The sequence below is a fragment of the Lissotriton vulgaris genome, chromosome 1_2 (genome assembly GCF_964263255.1).
Source record: "Lissotriton vulgaris chromosome 1_2, aLisVul1.2, whole genome shotgun sequence".
Lineage (NCBI taxonomy): Eukaryota > Metazoa > Chordata > Amphibia > Caudata > Salamandridae > Lissotriton > Lissotriton vulgaris.
In genome coordinates, this window is record NC_141686.1 from 353,499,363 (window position 1) to 353,522,463 (window position 23,101).

The 23,101-nt window shown below is 49.4% G+C and overlaps 2 protein-coding genes across 5 annotated transcripts in view; one reads left to right on the forward strand and one right to left on the reverse strand.

Annotated features, from left to right (window-relative positions):
• LOC147736795 (uncharacterized) overlaps positions 1-23,101 on the reverse strand; it is a 119,927-nt gene that overhangs the window by 44,074 nt on the left and 52,752 nt on the right. The gene's annotated exons all lie outside the window — the stretch shown is intronic.
• LOC147736796 (uncharacterized) overlaps positions 7,448-23,101 on the forward strand; it is a 104,051-nt gene continuing 88,397 nt past the window's right edge. For 2 of the 4 annotated variants that reach the window (XM_086953478.1, XM_086953477.1), the window contains exon 1: positions 7,800-8,082. The gene's annotated coding sequence lies outside the window, so the exon portion shown is untranslated. Of the gene's footprint in view, positions 7,595-7,787; positions 8,083-23,101 lie in introns of those variants that run through there. The other 2 variants (XM_086953479.1, XR_015307579.1) reach the window with 2 other exon arrangements.

Sequence of the window (23,101 nt, forward strand, 5' to 3'; positions counted from 1 at the left end):
AGCACAAAGAGTCACCAGCAGAGCTCAACATGTGACCTGCAGGGAAGACAACGGTCTCTGCAGCACAAAGAGTCACCAGCAGAGCTCAACATGTGACCTGCAGGGAAGACAACGGTCTCTGCAGCACAAAGAGTCACCAGCAGAGCTCAACATGTGACCTGCAGGGAAGACAACGGTCTCTGCAGCACAAAGAGTAACCAGCAGAGCTCAACATGTGACCTGCAGGGAAGACAACGGTCTCTGCAGCACAAAGAGTAACCAGCAGAGCTCAACATGTGACCTGCAGGGAAGACAACGGTCTCTGCAGCACAAAGAGTCACCAGCAGAGCTCAACATGTGACCTGCAGGGAAGACAATGGTCTCTGCAGCACAAAGAGTCACCAGCAGAGCTCAACATGTGACCTGCAGGGAAGACAACGGTCTCTGCAGCACAAAGAGTCACCAGCAGAGCTCAACATGTGACCTGCAGGGAAGACAACGGTCTCTGCAGCACAAAGAGTAACCAGCAGAGCTCAACATGTGACCTGCAGGGAAGACAACGGTCTCTGCAGCACTAAGAGTAACCAGCAGAGCTCAACATGTGACCTGCAGGGAAGACAATGGTCTCTGCAGCACAAAGAGTAACCAGCAGAGCTCAACATGTGACCTGCAGGGAAGACAACGGTCTCTGCAGCACAAAGAGTCACCAGCAGAGCTCAACATGTGACCTGCAGGGAAGACAACGGTCTCTGCAGCACAAAGAGTAACCAGCAGAGCTCAACATGTGACCTGCAGGGAAGACAATGGTCTCTGCAGCACAAAGAGTCACCAGCAGAGCTCAACATGTGACCTGCAGGGAAGACAACGGTCTCTGCAGCACAAAGAGTCACCAGCAGAGCTCAACATGTGACCTGCAGGGAAGACAACGGTCTCTGCAGCACAAAGAGTAACCAGCAGAGCTCAACATGTGACCTGCAGGGAAGACAACGGTCTCTGCAGCACAAAGAGTAACCAGCAGAGCTCAACATGTGACCTGCAGGGAAGACAACGGTCTCTGCAGCACAAAGAGTCACCAGCAGAGCTCAACATGTGACCTGCAGGGAAGACAACGGTCTCTGCAGCACAAAGAGTCACCAGCAGAGCTCAACATGTGACCTGCAGGGAAGACAAAGGTCTCTGCAGCTCAAAGAGTAACCAGTGGAGCTCAACATGTGACCTGCAGAGAAGACAACGGTCTCTGCAGCACAAAGAGTCACCAGCAGAGCTCAACATGTGACCTGCAGGGAAGACAACGGTCTCTGCAGCACAAAGAGTCACCAGCAGAGCTCTATATAGAAAAAAGAAATCGGTGATCTGCATGTTTCAAGCTGTGCATTACAGCAGCAACATTGACCCTCCATGCAATTTTATGTTCAGTCAAACCTTTGATTTGAAGAATGCGCACACACACACATTTTCAGCAAGTGCATTAACCACCAGAGTTATCAAAGTGCCATTCTCCCCGGTAATGTACTGGATGCACAAAGATCTCTGTACCAGGTTTCGAAATGCAGCATGCTGTGATGATGTAGACAAGTCAGATTAAAGGTATTATCACATTTGTCTTCTTGTCAAACTGTTTGGGGCAGAGTTTAAAAAAATAATAATTAAGTTCAGACTTTACTCTATGAAACTGCGCCATTTTCTGCTTCCAACCCTTGGCCTTTGCCCGATGAATAAAGCTAGAGTTGGCCCCATGAGTAGGTATTTTTAAAGAACATTTGTTAGAGGTGTGTGAGCCACTTGCAGGTTGAGCCGGGCTTCAGCCAGATGCTGGGTTCTGGATCAACTCTTGGAACTTCGAGCCCAAATGAGGCAAAAGTTCATGTGGCTTCTGCCTGCTGCACTCTCTGTGCCATTATGCACAAAGTTAATCACAACACATTAACATCTGACGTAAAAAAGAGAGATAAATAGCTACCTATTTAATGGCTGATATGTACAAAGTGAAACAAGAAAACCTTAGATTTATCCTGGCTTCTCCACTCAACCAAACTCTGTGATCTTAGTCAAATATTGTGTTTTACAAAAGTCCCCTTTTTTCTTTATTATTCCTCAATATTGTATAAAGAGACCTACACCATGTTAAAGAAATATGTTTTTTTCATTTTGAAGATATTTTATCCTGTTGTGGGATGATTTGCATTGGAAACATTTCTGGGCTTGGCTGATTCAAGGTCTCTTAGAGCCCAGCCAAGCCCTTGGCTCGGCTGTCCCTGTACAATCCTCGCCACCCCCTCCCCACACCACTACATTTGTCTTCTGAATGGTGAACCTGCTGCATCATTTGTTCACGTGGCTCGCATTTTCTTAAAGAGATACTCAAAATTCCACAAAATATTCAGATCACCACAAGAAGAGATGGACTGTTAACACACATTCCCTACAAGCTGAAAAAAAGTCTAACTACATTTGCCCCCTTTCACACACACTCGCCCCTCACACACTTAAAAGCCTATTTTATGCTCCCTGAGGCACATCTAGTTTCTCACAAAAACACAGTATACTTTTCACTCTCAGTCACACCTACGCCTGCCAACTAACACACCTATTGCTTTTACTTCCTGGCCCTCACACATTCTCTTTCACACGCAGTGCCTGACGTTGGAGGCAGGGGCGGCCTTAGGCATGTGCAAGCTGTGCACCTGCACAGGGCCGCCAAACCCCAGGGGACGCCAATATATATCCCTAATATAATAATCCTCTGAGGATGGATACATATTTGCGTGGCAGCCCCTGGCAGGGATTTGGCGGCCTCCGGCTCTGTTCCACTTCCAAACACCCTGACCCCTCCTATTCGGGGCCCACGCCCGGACCCCCTCTTCCGGGACCCTCTACCTACGCTCCCTGCCCAGGGCCATGAGCCTAGAGCCGCCCCTGATGGAGGCCACCAAAAACCTTAATAGGTGCAGCACAATGTTGGGGGTCGCATTTTGTGTGATGTACGTATTCGGTACTGAAACTGTCACGGGTGTGTCTTTCTCATTGGAGCACAGATTCTTTGGAGGCGATTTGGCTGCTGCTGCGGACCCCAAATTCCGCCTCCAATCACAGAACCAACGACCCCTACCATCACCCTCAGCGCATGGACACCCATCAGCACGGAATACACCACCCACGTCATGAACACCATCCACTCCGGATCCCCCGGCTGACCCATGCCCCCACCACATCTTCAACAAAGCCGACAGCATCATCGCACCACACCGCCGGAACATCATAAACAGCTCCTTCACGTCAGCCACCTTCCCAGAGAGCTGGAAGCACGCATAGATCAACGCCCTACTGAAGAAACCCACGGCGGATCCCAGAGACCTCAAGAACTTCCGCCACATCTTTCTTCTTCCCTTCCCGGCCAAAGTCATTGAGAAGACCGTCAATAAACAGCTGACCGCTTTCCTCGAGACGAACAACTCGCTCGACCCGTCCCAGTCTGGATTCCGAGCAAACCACAGCACCGAAACCGCTCTCATCGCAGCCACCGATGACTTCAGGACCATGAAGGACAACGGAGAATCAACCGCCCTCATTCTCCTAGACCTCTCGGCAGCCTTTGACACCGTATGCCACCGCACCCTAATAACCTGCCTCTACAACACTGGGATCCAAGGAAAGGCCCTGGACTGGATTACATCATTCCTCTCAGACAGAACCCAGAGAATCCGCCTCCCTCCCTTCCGCTCCAAAGACACCAAGATCATCTGCGGCGTACCCCAGGGCTCCTCACTCAGCCCAACCCTCTTCAATATCTACATTATCCCCCTCGCTGCCATTGCACGCAAACACAACATGAACATCATCTCATACGCCGACGAGCCCCAATTGATACTCTCCCTCACCAAGGACCCAGCCGCTGCCAAAACCAACCTCCAGGAAGGAATGAAAGACGTCGCAGAATGGATGAAGCTCAGTCGCCTGAAGCTAAACTCAGACAAGACGGAGGTCCTCATCCTCGGACAATCCCCCTCCACCTGGGACGACACCTGGTGGGCCACAGTGCTAGACCCTGCGCCGACTCCCACGCACGTAACCTAGGATTCATCCTGGACTCCTCCCTCTCATTGACCAGACAAGTCAACGCCGTCTCATCATCCTGCTTCAACACCCTGCGCATGCTCCGAAAAATCTTCTGGTGGATCCCCACAGAAACCAGAAAGACCGTCACCCAGGCCCTCGTCACCAGCCGTCTGGACTACGGAAAAGCCCTCTACGCAGGCACCACAGCCAAACTCCAGAAACTACTTCAGCGCAAACAGAACGCCTCTGCCCGTCTCATCCTCGACATCCCCCTCCACAGCCACATATCCACCCACCTAAGAAACCTGCACTGGTTCCCCGTCAACAAAAGGATCACGTTCAGGCTCCTCACCCACGCACACAAAGCACTCCACGACAAAGGACCCGCATACCTCGACGACTGCCTATTTATATTTATTTTATTTATTTTTTTGCATTTGTAAGGCGCACAGATACCCACAAAGGGTTTCCCGGCGCCAGGCCTATGGAACCAGAGCTGTACAAAAGCAGAAACGACTAGAGACCAGATTATTTATTGAAAAGCCAGGTCTTAATGCTTTTCCTGAAGTTGGCAAAGTTTTCCTCCTTTCGTATAACAAGAGGAAGGGAGTTCCAGAGGGTCGGTCCCAAAAAGGAAAAGGACCTCCCTCCGACTCTAGCCAGTCTGAATCTGGGCACTGCAAAATTCGCTGCATTTAAGGAGCGGAGATTGCGTGTGGGGAGATAAGGCCTAACCAGTTTTTGCAGATACTTTGGTGCGGTACCTGCCTTTATTTTAAACATATAACTCAGGGCCTTGAACCGTACCCGGTTTTCCACCCTGAGCCAATGTAAGTCCTTGAGGTGTTTAGAAATCCTCGCTGTTCTGGGGATTTTGCACAAAAACTGGAGACCCCCACCCGCCAGCTCCGCTCAACCAGCCTCGCCCTTGCCACCGTTCCACGGATCCGCAGAACCACCGCTGGAGGAAGGTCGTTCTCCTACCTGGCCGCAAAGACATGGAACTCCCTCCCCACACACCTTCGACTGACCCAGGACCACCTCACCTTCAGGAAGAACCTCAAGACCTGGCTATTCGAGCAATGACAGCACCCCTCCCCTCAGCGCCTTGAGACCCTCATGGGTGAGTAGTGCGCTCTATAAATATATTGATTGACCTAAGTTTATAGTCGTATAACAAATGTTTATCAATAAATGGCTTATTTTATTTTTTCTTTTCTTTTTTTCCCCATTGGTAGCATTGCAATGGTTTTAGTTAACTATGCAACAAATAAATAAACTTAAACGTAAACACATTGACGAATCAGCACCAGTACTGCAGTTTGAAAGAAAGCATGAATGCATCAATTTAATCTAGAGGTCCGGGATTGTGTTTCATGCAAATCCCTTTCATTTAAATTGTTGATGGGCGAAGATTTGCGCATTGAAAACAACGGGCTGCTAACAAGCTGTGGCCCTGACCAATGTGGCCCACGCTCGCGCCCGTCAGGGGTTTTGGCCCCTTCTGACCCCCTCTGAAGGGGCCCTTTCCACCCAGAGAGGCCCCCGCAGCTCTGTGCTGGCGCTTTGAAGCAGCTCAGCTCAGCCCTGGCTTCAGCTCGGTTTCAAGGCGCTTCAACCCATTGTAGGCCGAGCAGAGACCTGCCAAAGACAGAGCTGAGGAGCGCTGCACCGACCCCATAACAACCGGGCCATTAACTTAGGAGTACCGGTACTCAAGTGCCGGTACTCTGTAGCGGTGAGTACCTACCTGCCAATTTAAAGCACTGGTTATAGTGGGTGCTGCACAGTGGACACAAGGGGGCGCCTGTTTGTTTGTTTAACAAGCTGGAGGCAGAGGAAACTGAAAGCTCCGGTCCTGGGATCAGCCTCATCCGTGGCTGCACCCCTGCGAGCTGGACCACAAAGGATGCTTCAGCCATTAAATGAAGTGAGATGAGGGAAGTTGTTTTCCATATCCCAGGTCTGGCAGCCGGTGATGTCTGGAGCTGCCTTGGCCCAGTGGCAAAGAATACAGAGCGCCAGGGGAGCTGTAAAGTGTTTGGGGAGAAGTGTGGAGGGCACCGGGTGAGGCCAAGTTCAACAAGCATTGCAGAGACAGACAGGGTTGGATTGAGATTGAAAATCGGCCACATTTGCATAATCACCCCTCAGTCAAATCTCTGCTTTGGCTTAATCTTATAAAAACAACTTTAGGATGGGGAGAGGTGGGGTAGTTAGTTTACAATGGTGAAAGAGATGAGGCCACTCCTCCTCAGGCCCCCGCCCCCCCTCGGTGTGTGCACACATGAATGGGCCGCCAGCGAGACGGAGGCTGCTGCAACGCCCACCTGCCCCCAGAGAGGCCACTCAGACCCCCCCCTGGGCAGCTGAGAGGGCGCCCACCTGCCCCCAGAGAGGCCACTGAGACCCCCCTGGGAAGCTGAGACAGCGCGCACCTGCCCCCAGAGAGGCCACTCAGACCCCCCTGGCAGCTGAGGCAGCTCCCACCTGCCCCCAGAGAGGCCACTCAGACCCCCCTTGGGAAGCTGAGACAGCGCCCACCTGCCCCCAGAGAGGCCACTCAGATCCCCCTTGGGAAGCTGAGACAGCGCCCACCTGCCCCCAGAGAGGCCACTCAGACCCCCCTGGGAAGCTGAGACAGCGCCCACCTGCCCCCAGAGAGGCCACTCAGACCCCCCTGGGAAGCTGAGACAGCGCCCACCTGCCCCCAGAGAGGCCACTCAGACCCCCCTGGGAAGCTGAGACAGCACCCACCTGCCCCCAGAGAGGCCACTCAGACCCCCCCTGGGCAGCTGGCTGCGCTCGAACCATAGAGACAGCGTCCAAATGCCCCCCGGTTTTGGTGTGCACTCCTAGGGTCTGATGGCAAGTAGACAGCAGGGCTGGGGGTGGGGGGGCGGGGGTGCAGGGCGGGCCCCGGGGGAGGGGGGGGGGCACTGACTGCGAGACAAGCTGCGAGACGAGGAGAGACAGGCGCTAGAAGAGGATGAGACAGTCACTGCTGGAAGAGAGGACACAAGAGTCAGACAGGACAGCGGGGACAGAGCAGGAGGCCCGGGAAGAGTCAGACGGCAGGACTCAGGGCGCTATAGTGAGGCGCTAAGGATGAAAGACCGAGACAAGGGGGGGTGGGGGGGTCTGAAGACTAAAGAGACAGACAGGGCTCACAAAACCAGACTTTGACGCTCAAAGAGCTGCCTGTCCCTCCCTGCAGCTAGAGATAAGAAATGAGGTAGAGAGAGGTCACAGGGCATGGATGCCCGGGGGGGGGGGGGGGCGCATCTCACCTTGCGGCAGAGTCCGGCTTCAAAACCCGTCCGACCGGGGGAGCTTGTCTAACCTGCGCGGCTCCCCGCCCCCCCTCTCGCCTTTCTGGGCTCCTCCCACCTCCTCCCGTCCAAAAACGACGCAGCAGTGCCTTTCCGCATTGCTAGAGTTCCGCCTAGTGTCCCACAGCGCCGAGAGGCCCTCTGATGTTCTTCCAGGCGCTGTACCCCTGGAATCCTGCTCGCCCGTGATCCCGAGGAAGCAGGAGGCGGAACGCGAGACTTCCGGAGTAAGTGTGACCTTTCCACTTCCTTCCTATATGTTAATGTGAAGGATGTTGTGTAGCGCTGAATGCTGCTTCTGGGCGCCTGTGAAACGGATGCAGCATGTCCTCCAACAAGGCCTCCCGCGCATGTCCTTCTTGAAACGCAGGGGATAGTGCTTTCATGCTAGGGAAGGCGCTGTATTCTTTGCTAGATTATGAGCGATGGATTCTTTTAGAGCAGGGGTACTCACCAGTGGTCGAAGTGGGCACAAAAAAGTAGGGGAACTGTGGGCGGAGACTCAGGGGGCCGCCGTCCCGTGCGTGTAACTGCGCCAATCAACATAGGAGGCAGACCAACGGCTTTGGATGTAAACAAAGCCAGGCGGTAGATTCCGGGTACAGTGGGGCCTTGACGCCAATGGTGTCCGGACCGTGGGACTGGACGACACCAGCCACGGCCTGGAAGCGGCGCCAGTCATTGTGAGGAGGGAGTGGAGCTTCCGGACTTCAAGGTAAGCGCTACCAGGCAGCTCTTTTCAAAAGACGGAAGAGAATCACTCACTTCCGGCAGTGCGTGAGGCAGGGGTTCAAAGCATGGAAGGGCAGCCTTCAAGGAGGGCAGTGACTGCGCGGCACCTGCAGTGCTTGAGGCAGGGGTTCAAAGCATGGAAGGGCAGCCTTCAAGGAGGGCAGTGACTGCGCGGCATCTGCAGTGCTTGAGGCAGGGGTTCAAAGCATGGAAGGGCAGCCTTCAAGGAGGGCAGTGACTGCGCGGCACCTGCAGTGCTTGAGGCAGGGGTTCAAAGCATGGAAGGGCAGCCTTCAAGGAGGGCAGTGACTGCGCGGCATCTGCAGTGCTTGAGGCAGGGGTTCCAAGCATGGAAGGGCAGCCTTCAAGGAGGGCAGTGACTGCGCGGCATCTGCAGTGCTTGAGGCAGGGGTTCAAAGTATGGAAGGGCAGCTGCTGTGTGAGGACGCAGTGCTTGAGGCGGGGTTCAAAGCATGGCAGGGCAGCCTTCAAGGAGGGCAGTGACTGCGCGGCATCTGCAGTGCTTGAGGCGGGGTTCAAAGCATGGCAGGGCAGCCTTCAAGGAGGGCAGTGACTGCGCGGCATCTGCAGTGCTTGAGGCAGGGGTTCAAAGCATGGCAGGGCAGCCTTCAAGGAGGGCAGTGACTGCGCGGCATCTGCAGTGCTTGGGGCAGGGGTTCAAAGCATGGCAGGGCAGCCTTCAAGGAGGGCAGTGACTGCGCGGCATCTGCAGTGCTTGAGGCAGGGGTTCAAAGCATGGCAGGGCAGCCTTCAAGGAGGGCAGTGACTGCGCGGCATCTGCAGTGCTTGAGGCAGGGGTTCCAAGCATGGAAGGGCAGCCTTCAAGGAGGGCAGTGACTGCGCGGCATCTGCAGTGCTTGAGGCAGGGGTTCAAAGTATGGAAGGGCAGCTGCTGTGTGAGGACGCAGTGCTTGAGGCGGGGTTCAAAGTATGGAAGGGCAGCTGCTGTGTGAGGACGCAGTGCTTGAGGCAGGGGCTTATCCTCCATTTATTGCAGCATTATCCCTGCACCTGGGTCTGGTACTCTTTTGTAACCTGCACACAGCACTTTTCTCTTGTAACACACTGTTTGCTACCGCTTACATTTTGTTTGCTTTCTATACCTGCTCAAGTGCCACCATTGCCATACGTAACGTTTGTTCTTGTGTTTGAGTGTCTGCCATATATTGCAGTATTTTACCTCTATTTGTATTTTGTACGCTTTTGTAACTTGCACACATGTCACTTTTTAGGTTTCGCCTATTACCATTCGCTTGCGAATGGAATGGCGAAAATTCATGGGCTCGATCGAATAGTCAAACCACTGCGGTTTCCACTGCGGTTTCTTTACAGTGCATGTGAGGTCACGTGACCACAAAAGCGGGTCACGTGACCACACACGCACGAGCATCTCCCTAATCCGCCTGCCCCCACCAGGCTCTCCCGCCCCCATCCGGCTTCCTTCCGCGCATCTGCCTATCACACTTCTCCCCTCGCACGCATTCCCGCCCCCCCACCAGGCTCTCCCGCCCCCATCCGGCCATTTGCTTTTTGGAGCCGAGCATGGCGGAATAGTCTTGCTTGCCCGGGTTTAGCTTGTTAATCAATACAATTTGCTGACTCGCGCGTTTTCATCTGTGCAGTGCAGCTCTTCCGCCTTTGTCTTGCATCAAGGCTTTCAAACTTTCTTTCTTGAGCTTGCTTTTTTATTCTTCTGTGATTTGCAGCAGACCCAGCCGACTATTGTTCTCTCAACTTGCGGCAGGACTGCGGTGACAAGAGGCTACTTTCTTTCTTGAGCTTGCTTTTTTATTCTTCTGTGATTTGCAGCAGACCCAGCCGACTATTGTTCTCTCAACTTGCGGCAGGACTGCGGTGACAAGAGGCTGGGGTGTGAACTTGTTTATGGATGCATTGTCTGCTTCATTGTGTTTGCATTTGTTTTGGCCCTCACCCTCAGTTAATCTAAATACGCTAATCTCCATTCCCCTTCCTCACCCCCCTCTGTCACCCACAAAGCAGGCGCGCTCTTAATGAAAGAAATCTACTTGGACGCTTCGTCCTTTACCCTCCCTCCGCCATCTATGCCTTGCGTGCAGCTTTTTTTTACCAGATGCATTGTCCGCTTCATTGTGTTAGATTAATGGAGTATGAGGGCAAAAAAATATGCAGTCTGCCCATCGCACCACACGCAGTGCTACCTCATATCCAGGTTCAGCTAGTGCTTTTTGCAGCTGGTCAACACCCACCTTCACCACTTTCATGCTCGCAGCCCGGCAATAGAAGAGGGGAAGGAGAGAGAGGAAGAATCCCCGAACCTCCCCAAGGCGCGGGTCACAACGTCATTCATGATTAAACTAAAAAGTACGCATTGAAGAATTTAGCATGTGTATCAGGTATTTTTATTTATATTGAAACTATTAAAATGTTTGCTTACAAATATTTACATGAGCATCTCCCTAATCCGCCTGCCCCCACCAGGCTCTCCCGCCCCCATCCGGCTTTCCTCCGCGCATCTGCCTGCCACACTTCTCCCCTCGCACGCATTCCATCCCCCTCCACCAGGCTCTCCCGCCCCCATCCGGCTTCCCTTGTCTCTCTACCCGCAGTTTAATCGTGGTAAGTTTGTTGGTGTCAGGAGCTTAGAATTCCATGTTTGACTCTCGGTATGATGCCATAGCTTGTTTCCTTAATTTTAATCATTCTGGCCAGTTGTTAGACTACTAGTACCATGATGCAATGCCCCCCTCACATTATCAGAATCTACAAGTTAGGTCCAATGCGAGCTTTGTTAAACTTCCGCATTTCTGACACGCAGTGAATCGTGCACGCCGGACTGAAATTTGACTGCTCAAGCTTCTGGAAACAGGCAAGTTATGAGGATCTGTTCGATCGTGCTAGAGAGAGCGCACTCTGCATTCACGCACACGCTCACATCTTGTTTAAATCCATCCAGGAATTTACCGACATGCTAAGAGTCTGCCGTTGATGCCTTCATGAATGAAGTGAGTTCAATCAGCTCCCGCGGTGCGGGGGGCCCCCTGTGCTCCAGGAGCCCCTCCCTAGCCGTCACCCAGCAACCACTTTGCACTCTGTCCGAGCACAGACTTAGAGGGAATGCTGTGCATTCTCCGCATGGCTCTCTTCCAGCACCAGAGTACAATTGCTGTTCAATATTGGTGCCGGTCGTTCTGTCTATATCAGTTCGCTTAAAAGTGTAATTACTGAGTAAGCTGCTTTCTTGATTACACTCGTATATTAAATTACTTTACACAGGGTCACCGCAATGTGAAACCTTTCTCAAACTTCTCTCTATGACAACTGCAATCCACCACAGAGCCCATGGTTCAGGGGCAAGTTGTAGCAGTTTTGTTTCATTTTTATGGCAACAATATACCCACGCAACTAGTCAAAGAAGTGTGACCACGCTTTAGGTCCACCTTTAATTGACAACAGTTACACGGGTAAAAGGTAGCTGAGATCGCGTTTTAAACTATGTTCAGAAGTTCTACTTTTCATGGACATTTACTCCACAAACAATGTGCCGTTTCAGTAAAGTCTACTCTACTCATACTAATGGTCGTTTTTGTACAGCTCTACTAAGCCCGTATTTTGTTCTTTACTATTTTCAGAAACCTGCATTTAAAGAGGACATATGTTCCCTCATGGGTTTCATATTGCTGTGTTTATTTTACAAGCGTGAAGGGTAAGGACAACCTTGTTATGCTTATAACGATAAGTAGAGCTAATTTTAATACTAGGGACAGCTATCTAATCACTCATTTTGTATTTCTTATGTGTATCACAGTGCTTGGCCTAGTCCCGGTCCTGAGGAAGAACCCTTAAAGAAATTTGGGGTTCTGAAACGCTTATATGCCAGCAACTTTTTTCCGCTTTTGCCTGCCTCTTTCTTCTTTGTCTGCCCGGCACCCTTCTTCGTGCTTCTTTCCCCTCTTTATTGCCGACTGTTCATTCTTTTCCCTTTATCCTCCTTCGCTACTACTTTTTTATTCCTTCTTTGCGTCGCTACATACCCCATCCCTCTCTCCGTCGTTTTATCTTCCTAGTCTATTTATTACCCCCTCACGCTCCGCTGTCTCCCTTCCTTCCTTATTCTGTCCTGTGTCTCTTCCATTTGCTCTCGCCGTGTGTTGTAATTAGCACGGCCGTGCACCTCCCACCTCCTTTCCTACCACTCTGTCTAACTCATTCTCCCCCGCCTAACACAGGCTCTCTCTCACAGACAACCCACCTCCTGTCTGTGTAATACAGACCTACGGGAATATGTGTGTAACATACATGGTATGTGGTCTCACGCTGCCTCCGTGTCTCACAACCCCCGTGCCTGCGTTACAGTCGTCTGTCTCTCGCCCACCACTCTTCTCTACATTGTTCGTCAGCGTCTTGAAAATCTGTAGCTAAGTCATCTTACATTTCTGAAAGGCGCAGTTAGAAGGAAGGTAAAAAAAACAATACCTGCTTACCATTACAGTTGTACCAATGTAACAATTCTGACAACACTAGGTGACCCACAATTGTAAGAGTCGCCTGACCACCTTCATATTACTGTTTTCGTAATAGTGTATTGAATTGATAAACAATTTGCTCATGCACTTTTTTAAAGAAAGACTGACAATGCTATGAGCGAGCACGGGCACAAATTAAGCTGTGCTCTACCTCAAACCTCCAAAAAAGGAAAAACACAACCAAAACCTTCGGAAGCTGCCACTAATCCCCCGAGGAGCGTGAAAAACCGACAATGGCCTTCAGAAGGGTTACAGCTCTTCCTAATAACCAAAACTTTATCCAGCATTGGCATTACACACAACAGACCTATAAGTACGTGCACAGCCACCTACCATAACAAGAGACAATAGCGAAGTAAGAAGGTTCAACAGACAGGCTCGAAGATCAGTACTCCGTAGTAACAAGAAGGTGACATGTGGCACTTAACAAATTAACAAAATGTCAAATAAATAAAGATGGAGGCAGTGCCAGCTTGAGAACCTGTATGAGGAGCCATAAAGTAGCCAAATGTGTTCTCCCACAACCTCAAATATCTGTCTGCCCCACCCCCCTCTGACCAACACAAACTTACTCACACATACAACAAGCACTGGCGTTGCCAATAGGTTTCGCATTTGGAAAGTTGGAGCTATTGGTTTTGTAAATGACATTTTATATTTATATATTGTTATTGATAATGCCAATAACGATATATAAATATAAAATGTCATTTACAAAAACCAATAGCTCCAACTTTCCAAATGCGAAACCTATTGGCAACGCCAGTGCTTGTTCCTCCTGTAATGCACCGTGTGCTACCTCTTGTATTTTGTTTGCTCACAATTGTCACTTTTGCTTCATGTAACTTATCGTTTGCTTTTGTGTAATTTGTTCACTTGTAATTTTCTCCTCATGTATCATTACTGTTCCTATTGTGAAGCGCTCTGACACCTTCGGGTAAAGTCCGCGCTATAGAAAAACGCATAAAATAAAAAAAAGTTAAACGCATTTTTCAGTTGTGTTGATCCAGTTGAGCAATCACACCCGAAAACATTTTTTTTTCCAATGCACCGGAGTGGGGCATTGTGTGCTCGCTGGCATGGGGTTACCTGGTCACTAAACATACAAGTCAGTCTTTCCTGCCTCTGTAACATATTGTGATTGTTGGACTTGGCCCGTCTGGCAGGTCCGCCCCTGAAGTTTTTATGGTATATGTAACCTGGGGATGGTGATTTCCCCTCTGAGTGCGTGTGAAGAGAGAGCGACCTACCCTTCCATAGGAATACATGGGGAATGGATGAGTCCTCGGTAGTTCCCGATGCGTAGGGTGCGCAGGGTCAAGTCTGGTATGTATGAACTCGTGAGATTGAGTGCTGCGCAACGGTATATGTGGCATGAGTGTGTCTAGTGTAGAAGTCCCCCTTTTAGAAGTTGGCATATTTGTGGAATGTGTGCCTGGCGTATGATTGGCTGAGACTGGCTGGTGAGCCTGGCTCCCAGGATCTGTGAGGGTCTGCCCCGGTGGTGAATGGAGTGTTTAGCATGCTGATGTGAGGGGAGGAGTGAGCCTGGGTCTGCTTGTGGATTGACTGTCTGGTTTGAGTGTCATGAATGAGTCTGGGTTTTCCCCAGACAATGCTGGCTCTACCCCCTGGGGTGCGGCTGATGTTCCCAGCCTGGCCAGTGTAAAGAACGCCCCCCATAACCAGTTCCAGCTGGTTCTCTCCCTGCCTGCCCCTTCAGACCAAGAATGTGTGTATAAAAAGGGTGATGTGACACTCTGGACTTGTTCTTGTTCTTAACTTGAATCTGCCAGGGGCTGCTGCTGCTTGGGCTCAGGGTTGGCTTGCCTCCCTGGGCCAAGCCCTACTCCTGGACTGCTGATGGTCTTCTCCCTTGTAGGAGCTGCTGTGCTCCACCTGAGGTCCTGGACTCCCTATGGACTTTGTATTTCTGCAGCTAGCGCTGGGGGAGCGCTGTCCCTTCTACCCAGCGCCTGGAAGCGCTGATCCCTGCCCTCTAGCACTTTGGGGCACCTCATCCGTGTAATAGCGCTGGGAACGCTATATTCCCCAAGCTGGTGCCCACCCGGCATACGCCCCGTTCCACGGAGGTTTTACACCCCTAGCGAGTGCCTACCTCGCTTATCCCCCCGGATTGCCGTGTTCTTTGAGGGAGCCCACTCCTCGTCATTTCCCCCGAGTTCACCGCCGCCGCCTGGGACCCTCGTGACGCCGCCCCCGGGCCGTGCTGGTATTGGTCACCTGCCCAGGATCCTCCCGTAGCGTCATCCTCCAGGCCGCGCCGTGATTGGCTGCCGGCCCGAGAGGAGGTGAGAGGCCGGCCCATGGAGCGCGACGACAGAGGAGCAGCGGGAGCGGACTCCGCGCTCCTCCCTTGCCCAGGAGGACTGCCGCTTCTCCCCCGGGGCCCCCAGGAGCGAGTGGGAGCCCCGGAGAGCGAGGAAAGACCGGCGTGTCCACCGACCGGTGAGTGCAGCAAGGAGGAGGGGCGTCGGGGCACATTGCCGGTGCCCGCCCCTTCCCATCAGTGAATCCCCTGTGTGCTCTGTGGTCCCGTGGGGGCCCCCAGTGATGCCGGGTCCCCCGAGGGGGGGGCCCCGCCTGCCCACACCATTTCGTCCTGAGCCCGGGGAGGCTCCACCTTTGGACTTTGCCCCACCGAGCCTGCGAGGCTCCCAGTCCACCTCATGCTTCCCGAGCCGGGAAGGCTCCAACGCGTCCCTGTACTCTTGAGCCCCGAGAGGCTCCACCACTGCCCCCTGTCTCCCTGAGCCCCGAGAGGCTCCACCACGTGTCCCTGGCCCTGCCGAGCCTGCGAGAGGCTCCACCATTGCCCACATGTTCCCTCGAGCCGGCGAGGCTCCGCCCAGCGTCTTTGCTCTGGAGTCCTGGAGGCTCCCTCATGGCGTCATCCTCCCCTGAGCCTGCAAGGCTACATCAAAGCCCCTCAGCGGCCCAGCACTTCGTGGGCCGCTGCCACGTTTAGGTTTGCCCCGGGCCCCTTGCAGCCCACCCTGAACATCGAGACTCTAAGGCGCCCTTGCCCCAGGAAGGCCGTCTGGCCTATGGGGTGCTACTGACTAATATCAAAGGGAGGCTGAGAATTATTATGTGTTGCCCTGCTGATGGGGGCCTCTGTTGTGTTATGTACCTTGTCCCTTCCCTCCTGAATACCCGATGTCCCATGTATGTGATCCCTGGTCAGAGTGAGTTCTACTGCTAGTTCTATGAAGCTCCCAGTGGATATGTGATCCATTATGTGCATACCCCTGGCAGGGGCCCCTTGGCCCTGCCCTCTACCTTCTTCCTTGTACCCCCCGCCTGTGCCTCGGGCCCCTTGTACAATGTGTGCTCCTATGTGTCCTTCTTAATACAAAGACTATTTTCATATACTTGGTGTGGAGTCCTTTTGTGGGAGGCCCTGGATGTTGTTGTTGATGGGTGTGTGCGCAAATGCTTCACACATGTCCTCCGAGATAGGCCTGACTGCCCACGCCGCGTTACCTAGAGGGTGAGCAGGGGTCGACTTTACATAGGAGTGGTGGTCTCTGACTGGCTGTGGCGCAAGCCCTGGCCGGCCAGGGGTCCCATTTCCTACAGTGATATTTTCTTTGAGCTTTACTGAACAACCTGTGTCATTCATCCACTATTAATGTTCAGTAAGTGCTGCTCTTTTTGCTGTAGTACAGACCGTTCCAACATTCTAGTTTTTCTATTCGTATTTGCGGTTTCAAGTGACTGGGGTGGCAGAGTGGACTAAAGAACGGCGATGGATTAAACCCAGATCTTTTGACTGGGTGTGAGTGTTTGATTGATTCAGATGCTCCGTCCATCACCACCCCCCTTTTGTACCGCTTTTGGCCACCATAAGTGTGGCAGGGTATGCTCAGACATGAGTCCCTTGCTCACTTTGCCACTGGATTGAAGCAAGCTGGGCTGAAGACGGCTGGAATGCCAGAAACCGGTCCTCGGAAACTTGTTTCCGGTCCAGGGAAGAAATGGCTTGGCAGTTCGGGCTGGACTGTTCCCATGAGGCACAGGGTCAGACTGATTTGCATATAGCCATGTCTCAACTGGGGTGGCAGAGTGGGCTAAAGAACGGTGATGGATTAAACCCAGATCTTTTGACTGGGTGTGAGTGTTTGATTGGTTCAGATGCTCCGTCCATTACCACCCCCTTTTGTACGTCTTTATAAGAAAGGCTCTAGGTCAGAGGCACGAAATTATCGTCCCATCTCACTCCTGGACTCGTCAATTAAAATCCTTAGTCGAGTCTTTTTAGAGAGACTGGAAGCCTGGGTCAATCTGTCAAGTAAAGTTAGATTTGGAGCTGCTGGAGAATGCACACCCTTTTTTAGAATCAATAGAGGTATCCGACAAGGATGTGTGCTTGCCCCACTTCTTTTTTCCCTTTTTATAAATCAGATAGACCAAACCGTGAGAAGAATTCAAGCAGATGCCCCTACTATTAATGGTAACCCTATTCCAATTCTTTTATACGCGGATGACGCGGTTCTTCTCTCCCGGACCCAAAACGGCCTACAATGTTTGATTGACAAGTTTCATACTTTCATTGAAAGTAGAAAGTTGATAATTAACAAAGGAAAGACCTTTACAATGACTTGTGGTAGGAAGCCAAGAAAAATCAGGTCCTTTTATCTAGATGGGGAGAAATTAGAATCTGTAAGGAATTTTTGTTATCTGGGCATCACATTCTAGGAGATGGAAGGTGGGCCAATGAACAAGACAGTGTCCGTTTTAAAATGGTAAAGAATACTAGTTGTGTTTTTAGATTTGCAGCGAAATTAGGGGGCCGTAGAATTCAAGAGATGGTGTCAATATATAATTCTAGGTGTATAACATCAGCGCTGTATGGGGCAGGGATATGGGGATATCATTCCCATAGTGGTAACTCAATTCAGTATGAGGAGAATGCCTTCCTGAAACGATTGCTTTGTGCTCCGGCCTCAAATGAGTTAATACACAGGGAGGTGGGCCTAAATTATGTTAAGGATTTAATTGCCCTACGCCCTCTGTCCCTATGGTGATCCATCTGGTCAAAGGAAGAAACGAAATTTACTCGGGATGTGATTAGTGACTGTTTAAAGCTCGACCACCGCTCAAATATACCAAGGTTATGTCCTATTCAATACTGGTATGAAACACTTTATGGCTGTGACATTCTTGAAAGAACAATGGGGATAGGGTTATCAAAGAAGGAGCTTAAAGTCACTTTCCTGACACATACAGGTAGTACCAGAATGAATAAGTACGCAAAACAAAGCACGTTAATTTCTTATCTAGAATATAATATTAATGAGGGTCTACAATTATACCTTACTGTTGTTACCAAAAGCTCTCACCGCTTTGTGTTATCTCGTTTACGCCTAGGGATTGTGCACCACCTAGTGGCATTCCCAATAATTAAGAAACCTGGGACATGTTTATGCCCCTGTGATGGTGCATCCAAGCAGAGTAGCTGCCATTTTATGCTGTTCTGTAAATTTTATAATTATTATAGGAAATTTTATTTGAAACCCATCTTTTTAAAAAATAATATGCGCAGTACAAAGAAAGCGATGCAACTGATGTTTAATCTAGAGAGCCCGGATATGTTTTTATGTGGCTACTTATATTTTAAAATGTATTTCTGCACGGAAATCAACCATTGTATAAAGTTAATGCATGGCCCTGATCTATATGCACTTTAGTACTGCTAGTTTGCACGCATATTATTAGAAGTATGCATCAATATGCTCTTTAATATTGCCAATTTGCACATGTGCCGGAAAAAGAGTACTTTTAGCACTTATTGCACTTTATTAATGCTAGTTTGCACATGTATTATTAGGCGAATGTATTAATATGTATTTTAAAGTTGCTTATTTTCACATGTGTTGTAAAATGTTTATTGTATACAGTATTAATGGTACTTGGTAAACCACAGTCGATGTAAATCATGATGTACATGTAATTTTATTTTGATTGTTGCTACATGGTTGTATTTATACATACCGAATAAAGCACTTTTGAAACTGAAACTGGACTTTTCTGGATTGCTGAGATGCATGTTGCTTTAGCTATGTTCTAAAGCGATTGAGTGTATCACTTATGTGTTGTGTTTCACCAAACTTTGATGCAAGGACATAGCGGTGTGTAGTAAGTGAAGTACCTCAGTCGACTAGGGCAGCCAATGCACAGATATGTCTGAAGGTCACAAGTTTGAGTCTTGACTGGTTCACTCTTCTCTTGCTCTAATTCGGTTAAAGGTGATAAAATGAGGACTGTTGTTATTGGCACCCAGAGAAGATATGATTTGGTTTGTTTCGTAGGCTAAATAACTAGTAATCCATATTATATGACATGCAATCCGAGCAGGCCTGGACTGGCCGTTGAGGGCACCGGGCAATCCCCCGGTGGGCCGCATGGTTGGGGGCCGGTTTCGGGCCCCTGGGGCCGTTTTTGTTCCAGGGCCGTTATGCTGCAAAAACGGCCCTGTAACAAGAACGGCCGAAAATCGGCCCTGTCACAGAGCGCGGTCGCACCTCTCCCCCTCCCCTCTCCTCACGGAGGGGCGAGGGGGGCCGGCCGAGCACTTTGCCAGGGCCGGTTCTGGTTCCCAGTCCGGCCCTGAACCCGAGTACAGACTGACTCGCACTTTGTTCTTGCATCGCTAGTCACTGACAAGTCACCTATAGGCTTCCTTGAACCTCAGGCCTCAACACACTAGTAGCACACCGCAACCAAACATTGACCCAATCATATGATAACTCTCATTCAATCTTCATATCGCACACCCCAGCCAATCAGATGTTGAATCTCCTCATGACCTGCAAACAATTATTTCCTTCTTCATGTTGGATAGTACAGTTCATTCTCTCCCTCTGGGTCCCCCTTCTCAGTCAGACATGCACTTAGACGTGTTGTTACTCTGAATGCATACAGTCCCTATGGCTCCAGAAGGGATTGTTGGGATCCCCTCATGAATCCTATTCTACTCTGACAAGGGGCTGTACCTAATCCCTTAACCCACCAAAGGAATGTCCTTATCACGATGTATCATTTACACTAGAAATAGATTCTGTTTGACAACACTCTCATTACAGCTGCTATACCAATCTATTGGAAAACACTCAAATGCATTAGATCCTTCAACATTTTTTAAAGAAAATCCGGTACACCCTTCTGAAAGTCTCGAAAGAGACACATTGCTCAAAAAGAGTTTGGCTAGCAGTAGGTCAGTTGAGATTACCCTGACAACACAATAGTAATTTATTAGGTATTCTACAATCACTAAGATAGTGGTGTACCCTTTGACAAACCAAATATCTGCATGAAATCCAGAAAGATAGCATTACAAAGCCTTACTGGTACTAGGACAATCTGACAGTCCTTCATGTGTTGTGTGCTCATTCCCCTTTTTGTATTTAGAACATCTGATACAGCTTTTTATAGCAGTCCATCAAATCGTCCACCAAAAATGCTTTTGATTGTGATCCTCCGTTATTCAGCTACTTAGGTTTACAACACCAATGAGGATGTGTATAATACAAACTCTTAAAGCTTTTTCTTAGGTGGGTACATGGCTAAGCCACATCTTTGGTGATAGTGAGTTCTTTTCAGCTACTGACTTCTACATTTAGGGGAGGTAAAATCCAGAGGGATCATATTCTTGAAATCCTTTTTGATGTAACATTCGTCAAGCCTCGGCTTTAATGATGCATTGGATTGGCATTTCTTCCAGTGAGTCCATGTCATTTTGAGTTATTGCTTGTGCTTTTCTATTGGAATGTTCTAGAGTGAGAGAGTAGTCGGAGAACAAACATTGGCATAGCCAATAGGTCTCGCCTTGGGGGCCTTATAAGTGTTTTGTTATTGAGAGAGCGCAATTTGAATATAAAGTATATCGTAGCCATATTTAGACGTATATATTATAACCGTAGGAATGAAATGCATATCGTAATGTGAAGTCGACTACTATAGCATAAAATCAACTAAAGTGATAACATGGTATAGGAAATGTGAATGTATTTACATATTGACATGCATTAGATTTAGAAGGCCCGTATACATAATGGGTAAATATAGAAGTGCGTAGAAATGCCTACGAAGTAGAACGTGCACAGTAGAATTCGTGTACGTGTGTAACTTTAAATAGAGAAGCGGCGAGAGATGTAACGTGGAAAGACATAAACGTGGAGAAATATAACGTGGATAAATGTATAGAGAACTTACCTAACGATGTAACCAATGAGAATGTAAAAGTTATACTCTACGTAGTTTATATGTTATGAAAAATGTATTTCAAGTATAACAAGACTTTGCTAAAGAACGAATATATAAATGTATGCCAAAGGTTATACTGTGTAGAAGGCCTTTTGTAGGAATGCTAGGAGAGTTTAGGTCATCTGTGATTATAACCTGACTGACCAAGAGTTCGCAGGAGCATAGTCAAATGTATGTAATTTAGTGGGCTTGTAAAAGTCGTAAATAGCTTGATGTGGACGTGAGAGCCGAGAAGTCTAGCACTTGTTAGATTTAAGGTGACAATGCCGGACGGAGCTTATTGCTCGAACATGAGGAGAGACACTTTGAATGTGAACTATGTTTTGACAAGATCATTCACAGGATCTAGAAGGTTAAAGAATTGCAGTTATAAGTTAAAGTCTTGTCTAAGTTCATATGACATTTGATCTGAAAGAGTCCGTAAAAGTCGCCAACAAAATGATGAAGATGACATCTAAGGAGAAGGGTCAACTTAACGAACGACGCAAAGAAGTGGACCAATGGAAGAAGCCAGAAGTTGACATCATCGGGGAAAGTCCGCGGTGGGCGTCAAGGGGCGTTTCACCCACACTGTGATTGTGTATTTTAGGGACAGCACCCCAGGAAGGAGGGAGCAATTGGCAAATGGGGATTAGGAACAGCGAGGCGAATTGCTCAGAGTAGAGGCAAGGGTAGATGCCTTGAGCAGATGCGCTGAGAGATCAGAGCGCAAGGGAGCAGTAGGCCGAGGACCCTTAGAGAGCGGATGGGTAGGCAGAGAGGATACTGCTTCCGAAACTTGAGAATTCCTTTAGAGGCTAAAGAGAGTTTGAACTTCTTTGGGAGTCAAACTGCTGACACCTTTTTAGGGAAGAAACTCGCGAAGTAGGGATGTCACATAGCATAGAGTAGGGACAGTTTTAACTTGAATATTTTGTCTTACTGCAGATGACGCAGAAGGAACCACTTCACACCGAAAGCTTTAATTGCGGATATAGAGACTGATTTTGTATATTGTATACTTTGAGAGTTGTCCTGTAAGGATTGTATTGCATCCAAATTAATCTTTATATAAAACTTTTAAACTTCATCAGTTGTAAGTGGTTCTTCAGAGTGGCGTCAGTTAATGGGGTTTGTCTAACCTATACGGGGGTTGTCTTTTACTCAATGACAAGTACTAGCGGTCCAAAAAAATTGACGAATGAGATAAGCTATTAAATTGATCATAAATGGATATCAAAATCTCATTCCCCGCAGTTGGTAGCAGAGTATGATGGTTATCTTCTTGAGGAAGACGACCTAGGCCAGGTTAGTTTACCCCAAGGTCCCTAGTCATCGTCGACCAGAAGAAGAATTGCAGCCGAAGACGGTGCTGACGGTGCGTCGAGAGAAAAGCAGCAGAATCGGTCGAGAGTGAGTATAAGGGTCATGCGTTGTAAGATTGCGGTGTTTTATGCTGTTCCTGTGTTGTAATGTCAAGCGGAGTTGAATGCCTGTAGTGTGATTGAGGGAAGGTTGTGAGCGCGCGCAACCGGATGAAATCTTATGTCCAGAGGACTTAAGTGGTTCGGGTGTATCGAACACCCAGAGTAATTTGTCTACCATTTAAAGGGGGTCATGAGGTACCATTGATCGCCCGCAGACCGATGATAGGGGGAGCGTTTGAGTGAGTGTATGAGTAAACGCATGCTGGTCGTACGTTTACTGTGTGTAAGTAACCTATCAGTTGAGGCAAGTGTCCGACCGTAAGAGGAAAGACGCTGTGCCAGTTGAGGTAGCAATTACAGTTAGACTGTGGCCGTACAGTCAGAGAAAAGTGATCGCTTGGACGGAAGTAGTCATTTTTCAGTGTATGAATGAAACGCATGCAAGATCGTGAGACGAGTTGAGAAACGAGGGAAACTGCTGAAGAAGAGACAAGTGACGTCAGCGTAGAGCCGCGCTGAGATTGGTCGGTGGATATAGAACCGCGTTGGGATAGGCTGATTAGCGAGAGTCGCACAGGGATTGGTGGTTGTCATCGGGACGTAAACAAAGAGAATTAGTAAGGAACATCGTACGTTATCAAAATGAAGTGTTTCAAGGGTTTAGGGAAAATCTTTAGGAGAAAAAGGAGAAATTTATATGCAGGAGAAGAAGCTCCACCAGAAGGCACACCAGCTTATCATATGGCAGTCAATGTAGGCTTACATTCGATATTATGGATAT